At 41.1% G+C, this 14,788-nt stretch overlaps 8 non-coding genes across 8 annotated transcripts; all 8 read right to left on the bottom strand.

The window, feature by feature from the left end:
• Positions 1-658: 658 nt before the first annotated feature.
• On the bottom strand, positions 659-731 carry TRNAK-CUU (transfer RNA lysine (anticodon CUU)). Its single transcript has one exon. It is a non-coding gene; the product is annotated as a tRNA-Lys (tRNA).
• Positions 732-1,866: 1,135 nt separating this feature from the next.
• Positions 1,867-1,939, bottom strand: TRNAK-CUU (transfer RNA lysine (anticodon CUU)). The gene has a single exon. It is a non-coding gene; the product is annotated as a tRNA-Lys (tRNA).
• Positions 1,940-2,739: 800 nt separating this feature from the next.
• Positions 2,740-2,812, bottom strand: TRNAK-CUU (transfer RNA lysine (anticodon CUU)). The gene has a single exon. It is a non-coding gene; the product is annotated as a tRNA-Lys (tRNA).
• A 1,134-nt stretch (positions 2,813-3,946) lies between these two features.
• On the bottom strand, positions 3,947-4,019 carry TRNAK-CUU (transfer RNA lysine (anticodon CUU)). Its single transcript has one exon. It is a non-coding gene; the product is annotated as a tRNA-Lys (tRNA).
• A 6,567-nt stretch (positions 4,020-10,586) lies between these two features.
• On the bottom strand, positions 10,587-10,659 carry TRNAK-CUU (transfer RNA lysine (anticodon CUU)). The gene has a single exon. It is a non-coding gene; the product is annotated as a tRNA-Lys (tRNA).
• Positions 10,660-11,793: 1,134 nt separating this feature from the next.
• Positions 11,794-11,866, bottom strand: TRNAK-CUU (transfer RNA lysine (anticodon CUU)). Its single transcript has one exon. It is a non-coding gene; the product is annotated as a tRNA-Lys (tRNA).
• A 1,134-nt stretch (positions 11,867-13,000) lies between these two features.
• Positions 13,001-13,073, bottom strand: TRNAK-CUU (transfer RNA lysine (anticodon CUU)). The gene has a single exon. It is a non-coding gene; the product is annotated as a tRNA-Lys (tRNA).
• Positions 13,074-14,208: 1,135 nt separating this feature from the next.
• Positions 14,209-14,281, bottom strand: TRNAK-CUU (transfer RNA lysine (anticodon CUU)). Its single transcript has one exon. It is a non-coding gene; the product is annotated as a tRNA-Lys (tRNA).
• Positions 14,282-14,788: the final 507 nt, after the last annotated feature.

Raw genomic sequence — 14,788 nt, 5'->3', positions numbered from 1 at the left:
GATTTGAAAATCTCCCCTTTTTGGATCATAACGAGAAGTCTCCAAGTCTGCATTTCTAGAGTCGTAAAACAATTAGAAATGGTGAAGGAAATGATGGGCCATAGTAGCTCTTGTCTGACAGTGGGGTTTAATTTAGATTGTATTCAGTTAGACTGTGTCCAGTAACATGTGATTAGCATTGAAAACCTACCCCTTTTGGATTGTTTCATTTCTCCTGGCCTGATGGTGAAAGAGATCATAGACCCTAGTTGCTTATGTTGGAAGGTGAGATTTAGCTCCACTGAACCATATAAAGTTGACTTCTTAAACAATGGCTTCATTGCTCTTATGGAAATAATATGACTTAATTCCTTATATTCTAAGGTAGCATTTTGTTAACATGTTCCCCTGCTAGGTTGTGTCCACTGGTTTATGGTTAGATTTGAAAATCTCCCTCTACTAAAATGTTTTGTAAGAATTCCTCAATCGTCTTACAACAATTAAATTGCTTGACACACTTTTCCAAAGAACTACACTCCTGTTTCTTCACCTTCTATGTTTTTCAAATATACAATCTGCTCTAATATATGGTGACTTTTATGATTCCCTAGGCCAAACGTAAGCACCTTCCTTCTTTTTTTATTTTTTTTCAATAAAGGAGACATAAAATTACATATCTCGCCCAACGTGGGGCTCGAACCCACGACCCTGAGATTAAGAGTCTCATGCTCTACCGACTGAGCTAGCCGGGCTGATTCCTACATGCATTATGCTCTGACTTCGGATGCAAAGGGTGGATGGAGAGAGCTTGCAAAGCTCTCTATCTTGGTTTAACTATTTAATATAATATATAAATTTACCTTCTTAAACAAGAGAAAAATCAGATCACTTTACCCTATAGAACTCACCCTGTAATGAAAAGTCTTCAAGTCTGCATTCCGAGAGAGCTTTGCGGAAGCAAAGGGTGGACAGAGGGAAAGAGGGAACTCGCAAAGCTCTCTATCTTAATGTATGATATAAAATTTACCTTCTTAAACAAGAGAAAAATCATATCACTTTACCCTATAAGATTCAAGCAATCCACCCTGTAATGAAACGTCTCCAGGTTGGCATTCCTAGACTCGTAAAACAATCAGAAACAGTGAAGGATATAATGGGCCATAGTAGCTCTTGTTCCACAGTGAGATCTAGTTTTGATTTTAATCCCTTAGTTTCTGTCCAGGTGATAAGATTTGAAAATCTCCCCTTTTTGGATCATAACGAGAAGTCTCCAAGTCTGCATTTCTAGAGTCGTAAAACAATTAGAAATGGTGAAGGAAATGATGGGCCATAGTAGCTCTTGTCTGACAGTGGGGTTTAATTTAGATTGTATTCAGTTAGACTGTGTCCAGTAACATGTGATTAGCATTGAAAACCTACCCCTTTTGGATTGTTTCATTTCTCCTGGCCTGATGGTGAAAGAGATCATAGACCCTAGTTGCTTATGTTGGAAGGTGAGATTTAGCTCCACTGAACCATATAAAGTTGACTTCTTAAACAATGGCTTCATTGCTCTTATGGAAATAATATGACTTAATTCCTTATATTCTAAGGTAGCATTTTGTTAACATGTTCCCCTGCTAGGTTGTGTCCACTGGTTTATGGTTAGATTTGAAAATCTCCCTCTACTAAAATGTTTTGTAAGAATTCCTCAATCGTCTTACAACAATTAAATTGCTTGACACACTTTTCCAAAGAACTACACTCCTGTTTCTTCACCTTCTATGTTTTTCAAATATACAATCTGCTCTAATATATGGTGACTTTTATGATTCCCTAGGCCAAACGTAAGCACCTTCCTTCTTTTTTTATTTTTTTTCAATGAAGGAGACATAAAATTACATATCTCGCCCAACGTGGGGCTCGAACCCACGACCCTGAGATTAAGAGTCTCATGCTCTACCGACTGAGCTAGCCGGGCTGTAATGAAACGTCTCCATGTTGGCATTCCTAGACTCGTAAAACAATCAGAAACAGTGAAGGATATAATGGGCCATAGTAGCTCTTGTTCCACAGTGAGATCTAGTTTTGATTTTAATCCCTTAGTTTCTGTCCAGGTGATAAGATTTGAAAATCTCCCCTTTTTGGATCATAACGAGAAGTCTCCAAGTCTGCATTTCTAGAGTCGTAAAACAATTAGAAATGGTGAAGGAAATGATGGGCCATAGTAGCTCTTGTCTGACAGTGGGGTTTAATTTAGATTGTATTCAGTTAGACTGTGTCCAGTAACATGTGATTAGCATTGAAAACCTACCCCTTTTGGATTGTTTCATTTCTCCTGGCCTGATGGTGAAAGAGATCATAGACCCTAGTTGCTTATGTTGGAAGGTGAGATTTAGCTCCACGGAACCATATAAAGTTGACTTCTTAAACAATGGCTTCATTGCTCTTATGGAAATAATATGACTTAATTCCTTATATTCTAAGGTAGCATTTTGTTAACATGTTCCCCTGCTAGGTTGTGTCCACTGGTTTATGGTTAGATTTTAAAATCTCCCTCTACTAAAATGTTTTGTAAGAATTCCTCAATCGTCTTACAACAATTAAATTGCTTGACACACTTTTCCAAAGAACTACACTCCTGTTTCTTCACCTTCTATGTTTTTCAAATATACAATCTGCTCTAATATATGGTGACTTTTATGATTCCCTAGGCCAAACGTAAGCACCTTCCTTCTTTTTTTATTTTTTTCAATAAAGGAGACATAAAATTACATATCTCGCCCAACGTGGGGCTCAAACCCACGACCCTGAGATTAAGAGTCTCATGCTCTACCGACTGAGCTAGCCGGGCTGATTCCTACATGCATTATGCTCTGACTTCGGATGCAAAGGGTGGATGGAGAGAGCTTGCAAAGCTCTCTATCTTGGTTTAACTATTTAATATAATATATAAATTTACCTTCTTAAACAAGAGAAAAATCAGATCACTTTACCCTATAGAACTCGCCCTGTAATGAAAAGTCTTCAAGTCTGCATTCCGAGAGAGCTTTGCGGAAGCAAAGGGTGGACAGAGGGAAAGAGGGAACTCGCAAAGCTCTCTATCTTAATGTATGATATAAAATTTACCTTCTTAAACAAGAGAAAAATCATATCACTTTACCCTATAAGATTCAAGCAATCCACCCTGTAATGAAACGTCTCCAGGTTGGAATTCCTAGACTCGTAAAACAATCAGAAACAGTGAAGGATATAATGGGCCATAGTAGCTCTTGTTCCACAGTGAGATCTAGTTTTGATTTTAATCCCTTAGTTTCTGTCCAGGTGATAAGATTTGAAAATCTCCCCTTTTTGGATCATAACGAGAAGTCTCCAAGTCTGCATTTCTAGAGTCGTAAAACAATTAGAAATGGTGAAGGAAATGATGGGCCATAGTAGCTCTTGTCTGACAGTGGGGTTTAATTTAGATTGTATTCAGTTAGACTGTGTCCAGTAACATGTGATTAGCATTGAAAACCTACCCCTTTTGGATTGTTTCATTTCTCCTGGCCTGATGGTGAAAGAGATCATAGACCCTAGTTGCTTATGTTGGAAGGTGAGATTTAGCTCCACTGAACCATATAAAGTTGACTTCTTAAACAATGGCTTCATTGCTCTTATGGAAATAATATGACTTAATTCCTTATATTCTAAGGTAGCATTTTGTTAACATGTTCCCCTGCTAGGTTGTGTCCACTGGTTTATGGTTAGATTTGAAAATCTCCCTCTACTAAAATGTTTTGTAAGAATTCCTCAATCGTCTTACAACAATTAAATTGCTTGACACACTTTTCCAAAGAACTACACTCCTGTTTCTTCACCTTCTATGTTTTTCAAATATACAATCTGCTCTAATATATGGTGACTTTTATGATTCCCTAGGCCAAACGTAAGCACCTTCCTTCTTTTTTTATTTTTTTCAATAAAGGAAACATAAAATTACATATCTCGCCCAACGTGGGGCTCGAACCCACGACCCTGAGATTAAGAGTCTCATGCTTTACCGACTGAGCTAGCCGGGCTGATTCCTAAATGCATTATGCTCTGACTTCGGATGCAAAGGGTGGATGGAGAGAGCTTGCAAAGCTCTCTATCTTGGTTTAACTATTTAATATAATATATAAATTTACCTTCTTAAACAAGAGAAAAATCAGATCACTTTACCCTATAGAACTCACCCTGTAATGAAAAGTCTTCAAGTCTGCATTCCGAGAGAGCTTTGCGGAAGCAAAGGGTGGACAGAGGGAAAGAGGGAACTCGCAAAGCTCTCTATCTTAATGTATGATATAAAATTTACCTTCTTAAACAAGAGAAAAATCATATCACTTTACCCTATAAGATTCAAGCAATCCACCCTGTAATGAAACGTCTCCAGGTTGGCATTCCTAGACTCGTAAAACAATCAGAAACAGTGAAGGTGTCAGGGTACCTGTGGTCTCTACCTCCGAAAGAGGTAGAGACTTAGCTGTTCCCCCATCCAGACGGTCTGATGGCTCCCTTCCCCGCGGTCTATCCGGTCATGCTAGGCCGGCCGCGAGGGAGTGACTGCCTTTTACAGCATCTAGGCAGGAAGTAGTCATCAGGACACTCCCCCGGAACAACCTGTCAGTCAATGGCTGCAGGACCAATCAGGACGCCTTGGAGGCGTGGTTACTGCTCTGAACAGGGTATTTAACAGAGCTTCTTTCATTAGCTCATTGCCCTGTCGTGGTTCTAGCTTGTTCTAGTCACTCAGTGCTTGTGTATTCTATTATCCCTTTTGGTTTTGACCCGGCTTGTTTACCTTACTCTGCTTATCTCTGTTACCCTTGATTCGGCTTGTCTCTCGCTTACCTGTCTTCTGTTACCCTCGACCTCGGCTTGTCTTTGACCATTCTATACTGTACTACTTACGTTAGTCCGGCCATTCTAAGGTCCGGTATACGTATCTGGCTACTGTTTGTACTCTGCGTGTTGGATCCCTGTCCCGATCCTGACATTACGACAGGGCCAATGGATCCTGCAAGTACAAACAGTCAGCTGGCTGCTCCTGATCCTAGGTTTGAAGCCATGGATCACAGAATGGATCAGATGGCGCTTGCGCTACAGGCTCTATTAGCTTGTGCCAATAACCCACCAGAGGAGATACGTAATACCCCTGTTTCTCCTGTTTGTTCAGGTCTAGAGGTAACCACAGTGGGTGCTTCTTCTCGCATTACCCCCCCAGTACGCTATGGTGGGGCTCCTGAGAAGTGTCGTGGTTTTTTAAACCAAATTAGTATCCACTTTGAATTGCAACCTCGCTCTTATCCTACAGATAGGGCAAAAGTAGGATTTATTATCACCCTACTCATTGAGAAAGCTCTGAGATGGGCCAACCCACTATGGGAGAACGATAACCCATTAGTTTATAACTATAACGCATTTGTAGCTGCTTTTAGAAGAACATTTGACCCTCCAGGTAGAAAGGTTAATGCAGCCAGATTACTGTTGCGCCTGAGACAGGAGAACCGAACACTGGTGGATTATGCACTAGAGTTCAGGTCTCTGGCGGCAGAAATCAAGTGGAATGAGCAGGCGTATATGGATGTATTTTTGAATGGCCTATCTGATGTAATCCTTGATGAGGTTGCTACCAGAGAACTCCCTGTGAATTTAGAGGATTTAATTTCGTTCATCTCTCGTATAGATGAACGTTTAAGAGAGAGACAGAACACTCGAGAGAGGAACCAGAGACCTTCTTTTAGGTTAGCTCCTGCTTTTCCAAGTCCTGACTCCACGATATCTTTGCTTACTGAACCTATGCAGATAGGGTATACCCGCCTCTCTGAGGAGGAAAGACAGCACAGGAGAAGAGAGGGTTTGTGTATATATTGTGGAGCCAAGGGTCATTTACTCTCGAACTGTTCTAACCGCCCGGGAAACGCTCGCACCTAAGTCCCTCTAGAGGACAGGCCTTGGGTGTTTCTATTTTGTCCTCTACTCCTAATTATAAGGATCACAGGCTTCTGCTACCAGTTTCCTTAACTTGGGGGAAGGAAGTAGTAAGGGCTATGGCATTGATAGATTCCGGTGCTGCTGAGAATTTTATCGACCAAGCCTTTGCTAGTAAGAACAATTTTCCATCCCAGCTAAGGGAGACACCTTTGGCCGTTGAGGCCATAGATGGTAGACCACTACTAGACCCTGTTATCTTTCGTGAGACCGTACCCATTGATTTAAATGTTGGTATCCTACACGTGGAGAATTTATCTCTTCTGCTCATTTCGTCTCCTTCCGTTCCCATAGTTCTGGGGTACCCATGGTTGAAAAAACATAACCCTATTATCGATTGGGAGTTAGGAGAGATACTCTCGTGGGGCCAGGGCTGCCAGGATCGGTGTTTGTGCAAGGTATCTCCATTAGCTAATATTAACATACCGGAGAATCCTACTCAGTCCACAGAAAGACAAATACCAGACCTTTACCTAGACTTAAGGGCAGTGTTTGACAAGAAGAATGCCGATTCTTTGCCTCCACACAGGTCATTTGACTGTAAGATTAAGCTGCTACCCGGCACTATGCCTCCGAGGGGCCATGTATATCCTTTGTCTGTTCAGGAAAACTCGGTTCTAGAGGAGTATATTCGGGAGAATTTAGAAAAGGGATTCATCAGGAGGTCTTCTTCTCCGGCCGGGGCTGGGTTCTTTTTCATTAAGAAGAAGGATGGCACGTTGAGACCTTGTATCGATTACCGAGGCTTGAATAAAATAACTGTCAGAAATGCCTATCCTATCCCACTGATTACCGAGTTATTTGATCGTCTTAAGGGCTCCAAAATCTTCACCAAGTTAGATCTCAGAGGGGCTTACAATTTGGTGAGAATCCAGCAAGGTCACGAGTGGATGACGGCATTCAATACCCGGTATGGCCATTACGAATACACTGTTATGCCATTTGGACTATGCAATGCTCCTGCAGTATTTCAAGATTTGATTAATGAGGTACTTAGGGAGTTTCAGCATGATTGTGTTATTGTTTACCTGGACGACATACTAATACACTCTAAGGAGATTGAGACTCACCATAGACAGGTCAGAAAGGTATTACACAAGCTGCTGCAACATGGTCTATATTGCAAATTGGAAAAGTGCAGTTTTGATCAGTCTCAGGTAGACTTTCTTGGATACGTGATTTCTGGGGAGGGTTTTAAAATGGATCCTGTAAAACTCCAATCTATTTTAGACTGGCCCTTGCCCAAAGGACTCAAGGCTATCCAAAGGTTTATTGGTTTTTCCAACTACTATAGGCGCTTCATTAAAGGATACTCCTCTATCATTGCGCCTATTACCAATATGACCAAACAAGGGGCTGATACTAAGTTCTGGTCTAAGGAAGCTCTTGGTGCTTTCAAGACTCTCAAGGAACTTTTTGCCTCGGCTCCCATTCTAGTCCATCCTGATACGACTCTGCCTTTCTTGCTCGAGGTCGATGCCTCTGAGACAGCAGTTGGGGCTGTTCTGTCTCAAAGGTTAGGGGTGGATAAACCGTTACACCCTTGTGGTTTTTTCTCTAAGAAATTTTCTGGGCCTGAGAGCAGATATGACATCGGGGAAAGGGAACTGTTAGCAGTCATTAAAGCCTTAAAGGAGTGGAGACATTTGTTGGAGGGGACCCTACACCCTATTACGATTTTGACGGACCACAAAAACTTGTCCTATATTGGGGAGGCTAAGCGCTTATCCTCTAGACAAGCTCGTTGGTCCTTATTCCTGACTCACTTCAATTATGTACTGACTTACAGACCTGGTTCTAAAAACTCTAAAGCCGATGCATTATCTCGCCAATATGAACCTTCTACTGTACCTGAACCAGTTCTTTCTTCTATAGTTCCGAAATGCAATATCATTGCTAATACGAATCTCAGGATTCATTCTCCATTACTGGCCGAGATCATTAAGTTGCAACATCTAGCACCTAAACAGACTCCTGCGGGCCGTCATTTCGTTCCTCCTGCTCTTCAACTGGAACTTTTACAGTGTTTACATAATAGCAAGATGGCGGGACATCCTGGTATTCGCAAAACTTACGCGTTGATCTCTAAGGACTTCTGGTGGCCTGCTTTGCGGAGGGATATTGAGGAGTTCATCGCTGCATGTGAAGTTTGTACTAAAACCAAACAACCCCATACGCTTCCATGTGGATTCCTGCACCCCTTGGAGGTTCCAGAAAAACCATGGTCCTGTTTGGCCATGGACTTTATTGTCGATCTACCTATCTCTAAAAGACAGACTGTTATCCTCACCGTGGTTGACAGGTTTACTAAGATGGCACACTTCATTCCCCTGCCTAAACTCCCGTCTTCTCCCGAATTGGCAGAGATATTCGCTAAGGAGATTTTTCGCCTACATGGGATACCCTCTCAAATTGTATCGGACAGAGGCTCCCAATTTGTTTCCCGCTTTTGGAGGTCCTTCTGCTCTCAACTTGGTATTAAATTAAACTTTTCTTCTGCCTATCATCCTCAGTCTAACGGAGCTGCTGAACGTACCAACCAGAAAATCGAACAATATTTACGATGCTTTGTTTCTGAACACCAGGATGATTGGGTCGGTTTGATTCCTTGGGCGGAGTTTGCACACAACAATCTCGTTTGCGATTCTACTCATTCAAGCCCCTTCTTCATGAATTATGGTTTTCATCCGTCTATTCTTCCTTCGGATTCCCCTTCCCAGGGGGTGCCGTCGGTTGATGTTCATGTTGCCAATTTGAGGAAGTTGTGGGATCAAACTCGACAAATCCTTGTGCACAACTCTATGTTGGTCAAGAAACACGCTGATAAACGTAGAAGGGCGGCTCCGGTCTTTGTTCCAGGTGATAGGGTATGGCTGAGCACGAGGAACATCCGTTTAAAAGTGCCCTCCATGAAGTTCGCTCCTCGTTATATTGGACCCTACAGGGTGCTGACCCGTATCAATCCAGTTGCGTATCGTTTAGCTCTTCCTAATACCTTACGCATCCCGAACTCGTTTCACGTTTCATTGCTGAAACCACTCATATGTAACAGATTTTCCTCCACAATAGCCCCTCCTCGCCCCGTTCAGGTGGAGGGTCAGGAGGAGTATGAGGTTAACTCTATTATTGATTCTCGAATCTCCCGGGGGAGAGTACAATATCTGGTTGATTGGAAGGGATATGGTCCTGAGGAGAGGAGTTGGGTACCTCAGGAGGATGTTCATGCTCCCCGTCTCCGCAGGGCGTATCACTCTCGCTTCCCATCTCGTCCCGGTTCATTCCGCCCGGTGGGCGTATCTGAGAGGGGGGCTACTGTCAGGGTACCTGTGGTCTCTACCTCCGAAAGAGGTAGAGACTTAGCTGTTCCCCCATCCAGACGGTCTGATGGCTCCCTTCCCCGCGGTCTATCCGGTCATGCTAGGCCGGCCGCGAGGGAGTGACTGCCTTTTACAGCATCTAGGCAGGAAGTAGTCATCAGGACACTCCCCCGGAACAACCTGTCAGTCAATGGCTGCAGGACCAATCAGGACGCCTTGGAGGCGTGGTTACTGCTCTGAACAGGGTATTTAACAGAGCTTCTTTCATTAGCTCATTGCCCTGTCGTGGTTCTAGCTTGTTCTAGTCACTCAGTGCTTGTGTATTCTATTATCCCTTTTGGTTTTGACCCGGCTTGTTTACCTTACTCTGCTTATCTCTGTTACCCTTGATTCGGCTTGTCTCTCGCTTACCTGTCTTCTGTTACCCTCGACCTCGGCTTGTCTTTGACCATTCTATACTGTACTACTTACGTTAGTCCGGCCATTCTAAGGTCCGGTATACGTATCTGGCTACTGTTTGTACTCTGCGTGTTGGATCCCTGTCCCGATCCTGACAGAAGGATATAATGGGCCATAGTAGCTCTTGTTCCACAGTGAGATCTAGTTTTGATTTTAATCCCTTAGTTTCTGTCCAGGTGATAAGATTTGAAAATCTCCCCTTTTTGGATCATAACGAGAAGTCTCCAAGTCTGCATTTCTAGAGTCGTAAAACAATTAGAAATGGTGAAGGAAATGATGGGCCATAGTAGCTCTTGTCTGACAGTGGGGTTTAATTTAGATTGTATTCAGTTAGACTGTGTCCAGTAACATGTGATTAGCATTGAAAACCTACCCCTTTTGGATTGTTTCATTTCTCCTGGCCTGATGGTGAAAGAGATCATAGACCCTAGTTGCTTATGTTGGAAGGTGAGATTTAGCTCCACTGAACCATATAAAGTTGACTTCTTAAACAATGGCTTCATTGCTCTTATGGAAATAATATGACTTAATTCCTTATATTCTAAGGTAGCATTTTGTTAACATGTTCCCCTGCTAGGTTGTGTCCACTGGTTTATGGTTAGATTTGAAAATCTCCCTCTACTAAAATGTTTTGTAAGAATTCCTCAATCGTCTTACAACAATTAAATTGCTTGACACACTTTTCCAAAGAACTACACTCCTGTTTCTTCACCTTCTATGTTTTTCAAATATACAATCTGCTCTAATATATGGTGACTTTTATGATTCCCTAGGCCAAACGTAAGCACCTTCCTTCTTTTTTTATTTTTTTCAATAAAGGAGACATAAAATCACATATCTCGCCCAACGTGGGGCTCGAACCCACGACCCTGAGATTAAGAGTCTCATGCTCTACCGACTGAGCTAGCCGGGCTGATTCCTACATGCATTATGCTCTTACTTCGGATGCAAAGGGTGGATGGAGAGAGCTTCCAAAGCTCTCTATCTTGGTTTAACTATTTAATATAATATATAAATTTACCTTCTTAAACAAGAGAAAAATCAGATCACTTTACCCTATAGAACTCACCCTGTAATGAAAAGTCTTCAAGTCTGCATTCCGAGAGAGCTTTGCGGAAGCAAAGGGTGGACAGAGGGAAAGAGGGAACTCGCAAAGCTCTCTATCTTAATGTATGATATAAAATTTACCTTCTTAAACAAGAGAAAAATCATATCACTTTACCCTATAAGATTCAAGCAATCCACCCTGTAATGAAACGTCTCCAGGTTGGCATTCCTAGACTCGTAAAACAATCAGAAACAGTGAAGGATATAATGGGCCATAGTAGCTCTTGTTCCACAGTGAGATCTAGTTTTGATTTTAATCCCTTAGTTTCTGTCCAGGTGATAAGATTTGAAAATCTCCCCTTTTTGGATCATAACGAGAAGTCTCCAAGTCTGCATTTCTAGAGTCGTAAAACAATTAGAAATGGTGAAGGAAATGATGGGCCATAGTAGCTCTTGTCTGACAGTGGGGTTTAATTTAGATTGTATTCAGTTAGACTGTGTCCAGTAACATGTGATTAGCATTGAAAACCTACCCCTTTTGGATTGTTTCATTTCTCCTGGCCTGATGGTGAAAGAGATCATAGACCCTAGTTGCTTATGTTGGAAGGTGAGATTTAGCTCCACTGAACCATATAAAGTTGACTTCTTAAACAATGGCTTCATTGCTCTTATGGAAATAATATGACTTAATTCCTTATATTCTAAGGTAGCATTTTGTTAACATGTTCCCCTGCTAGGTTGTGTCCACTGGTTTATGGTTAGATTTTAAAATCTCCCTCTACTAAAATGTTTTGTAAGAATTCCTCAATCGTCTTACAACAATTAAATTGCTTGACACACTTTTCCAAAGAACTACACTCCTGTTTCTTCACCTTCTATGTTTTTCAAATATACAATCTGCTCTAATATATGGTGACTTTTATGATTCCCTAGGCCAAACGTAAGCACCTTCCTTCTTTTTTTATTTTTTTCAATAAAGGAGACATAAAATTACATATCTCGCCCAACGTGGGGCTTAAACCCACGACCCTGAGATTAAGAGTCTCATGCTCTACCGACTGAGCTAGCCGGGCTGATTCCTACATGCATTATGCTCTGACTTCGGATGCAAAGGGTGGATGGAGAGAGCTTGCAAAGCTCTCTATCTTGGTTTAACTATTTAATATAATATATAAATTTACCTTCTTAAACAAGAGAAAAATCAGATCACTTTACCCTATAGAACTCGCCCTGTAATGAAAAGTCTTCAAGTCTGCATTCCGAGAGAGCTTTGCGGAAGCAAAGGGTGGACAGAGGGAAAGAGGGAACTCGCAAAGCTCTCTATCTTAATGTATGATATAAAATTTACCTTCTTAAACAAGAGAAAAATCATATCACTTTACCCTATAAGATTCAAGCAATCCACCCTGTAATGAAACGTCTCCAGGTTGGAATTCCTAGACTCGTAAAACAATCAGAAACAGTGAAGGATATAATGGGCCATAGTAGCTCTTGTTCCACAGTGAGATCTAGTTTTGATTTTAATCCCTTAGTTTCTGTCCAGGTGATAAGATTTGAAAATCTCCCCTTTTTGGATCATAACGAGAAGTCTCCAAGTCTGCATTTCTAGAGTCGTAAAACAATTAGAAATGGTGAAGGAAATGATGGGCCATAGTAGCTCTTGTCTGACAGTGGGGTTTAATTTAGATTGTATTCAGTTAGACTGTGTCCAGTAACATGTGATTAGCATTGAAAACCTACCCCTTTTGGATTGTTTCATTTCTCCTGGCCTGATGGTGAAAGAGATCATAGACCCTAGTTGCTTATGTTGGAAGGTGAGATTTAGCTCCACTGAACCATATAAAGTTGACTTCTTAAACAATGGCTTCATTGCTCTTATGGAAATAATATGACTTAATTCCTTATATTCTAAGGTAGCATTTTGTTAACATGTTCCCCTGCTAGGTTGTGTCCACTGGTTTATGGTTAGATTTGAAAATCTCCCTCTACTAAAATGTTTTGTAAGAATTCCTCAATCGTCTTACAACAATTAAATTGCTTGACACACTTTTCCAAAGAACTACACTCCTGTTTCTTCACCTTCTATGTTTTTCAAATATACAATCTGCTCTAATATATGGTGACTTTTATGATTCCCTAGGCCAAACGTAAGCACCTTCCTTCTTTTTTTATTTTTTTCAATAAAGGAAACATAAAATTACATATCTCGCCCAACGTGGGGCTCGAACCCACGACCCTGAGATTAAGAGTCTCATGCTTTACCGACTGAGCTAGCCGGGCTGATTCCTACATGCATTATGCTCTGACTTCGGATGCAAAGGGTGGATGGAGAGAGCTTGCAAAGCTCTCTATCTTGGTTTAACTATTTAATATAATATATAAATTTACCTTCTTAAACAAGAGAAAAATCAGATCACTTTACCCTATAGAACTCACCCTGTAATGAAAAGTCTTCAAGTCTGCATTCCGAGAGAGCTTTGCGGAAGCAAAGGGTGGACAGAGGGAAAGAGGGAACTCGCAAAGCTCTCTATCTTAATGTATGATATAAAATTTACCTTCTTAAACAAGAGAAAAATCATATCACTTTACCCTATAAGATTCAAGCAATCCACCCTGTAATGAAACGTCTCCAGGTTGGCATTCCTAGACTCGTAAAACAATCAGAAACAGTGAAGGATATAATGGGCCATAGTAGCTCTTGTTCCACAGTGAGATCTAGTTTTGATTTTAATCCCTTAGTTTCTGTCCAGGTGATAAGATTTGAAAATCTCCCCTTTTTGGATCATAACGAGAAGTCTCCAAGTCTGCATTTCTAGAGTCGTAAAACAATTAGAAATGGTGAAGGAAATGATGGGCCATAGTAGCTCTTGTCTGACAGTGGGGTTTAATTTAGATTGTATTCAGTTAGACTGTGTCCAGTAACATGTGATTAGCATTGAAAACCTACCCCTTTTGGATTGTTTCATTTCTCCTGGCCTGATGGTGAAAGAGATCATAGACCCTAGTTGCTTATGTTGGAAGGTGAGATTTAGCTCCACTGAACCATATAAAGTTGACTTCTTAAACAATGGCTTCATTGCTCTTATGGAAATAATATGACTTAATTCCTTATATTCTAAGGTAGCATTTTGTTAACATGTTCCCCTGCTAGGTTGTGTCCACTGGTTTATGGTTAGATTTGAAAATCTCCCTCTACTAAAATGTTTTGTAAGAATTCCTCAATCGTCTTACAACAATTAAATTGCTTGACACACTTTTCCAAAGAACTACACTCCTGTTTCTTCACCTTCTATGTTTTTCAAATATACAATCTGCTCTAATATATGGTGACTTTTATGATTCCCTAGGCCAAACGTAAGCACCTTCCTTCTTTTTTTATTTTTTTTCAATAAAGGAGACATAAAATTACATATCTCGCCCAACGTGGGGCTCGAACCCACGACCCTGAGATTAAGAGTCTCATGCTCTACCGACTGAGCTAGCCGGGCTGATTCCTACATGCATTATGCTCTGACTTCGGATGCAAAGGGTGGATGGAGAGAGCTTGCAAAGCTCTCTATCTTGGTTTAACTATTTAATATAATATATAAATTTACCTTCTTAAACAAGAGAAAAATCAGATCACTTTACCCTATAGAACTCACCCTGTAATGAAAAGTCTTCAAGTCTGCATTCCGAGAGAGCTTTGCGGAAGCAAAGGGTGGACAGAGGGAAAGAGGGAACTCGCAAAGCTCTCTATCTTAATGTATGATATAAAATTTACCTTCTTAAACAAGAGAAAAATCATATCACTTTACCCTATAAGATTCAAGCAATCCACCCTGTAATGAAACGTCTCCAGGTTGGCATTCCTAGACTCGTAAAACAATCAGAAACAGTGAAGGATATAATGGGCCATAGTAGCTCTTGTTCCACAGTGAGATCTAGTTTTGATTTTAATCCCTTAGTTTCTGTCCAGGTGATAAGATTTGAAAATCTCCCCTTTTTGGATCATA

The sequence above is a fragment of the Pelobates fuscus genome, chromosome 2 (assembly GCF_036172605.1).
Source record: "Pelobates fuscus isolate aPelFus1 chromosome 2, aPelFus1.pri, whole genome shotgun sequence".
NCBI classification, from domain to species: Eukaryota; Metazoa; Chordata; class Amphibia; order Anura; family Pelobatidae; genus Pelobates; species Pelobates fuscus.
Note: the sequence above shows the minus strand (reverse complement) of the source record. Positions and strands in the feature narration are given on the sequence as shown.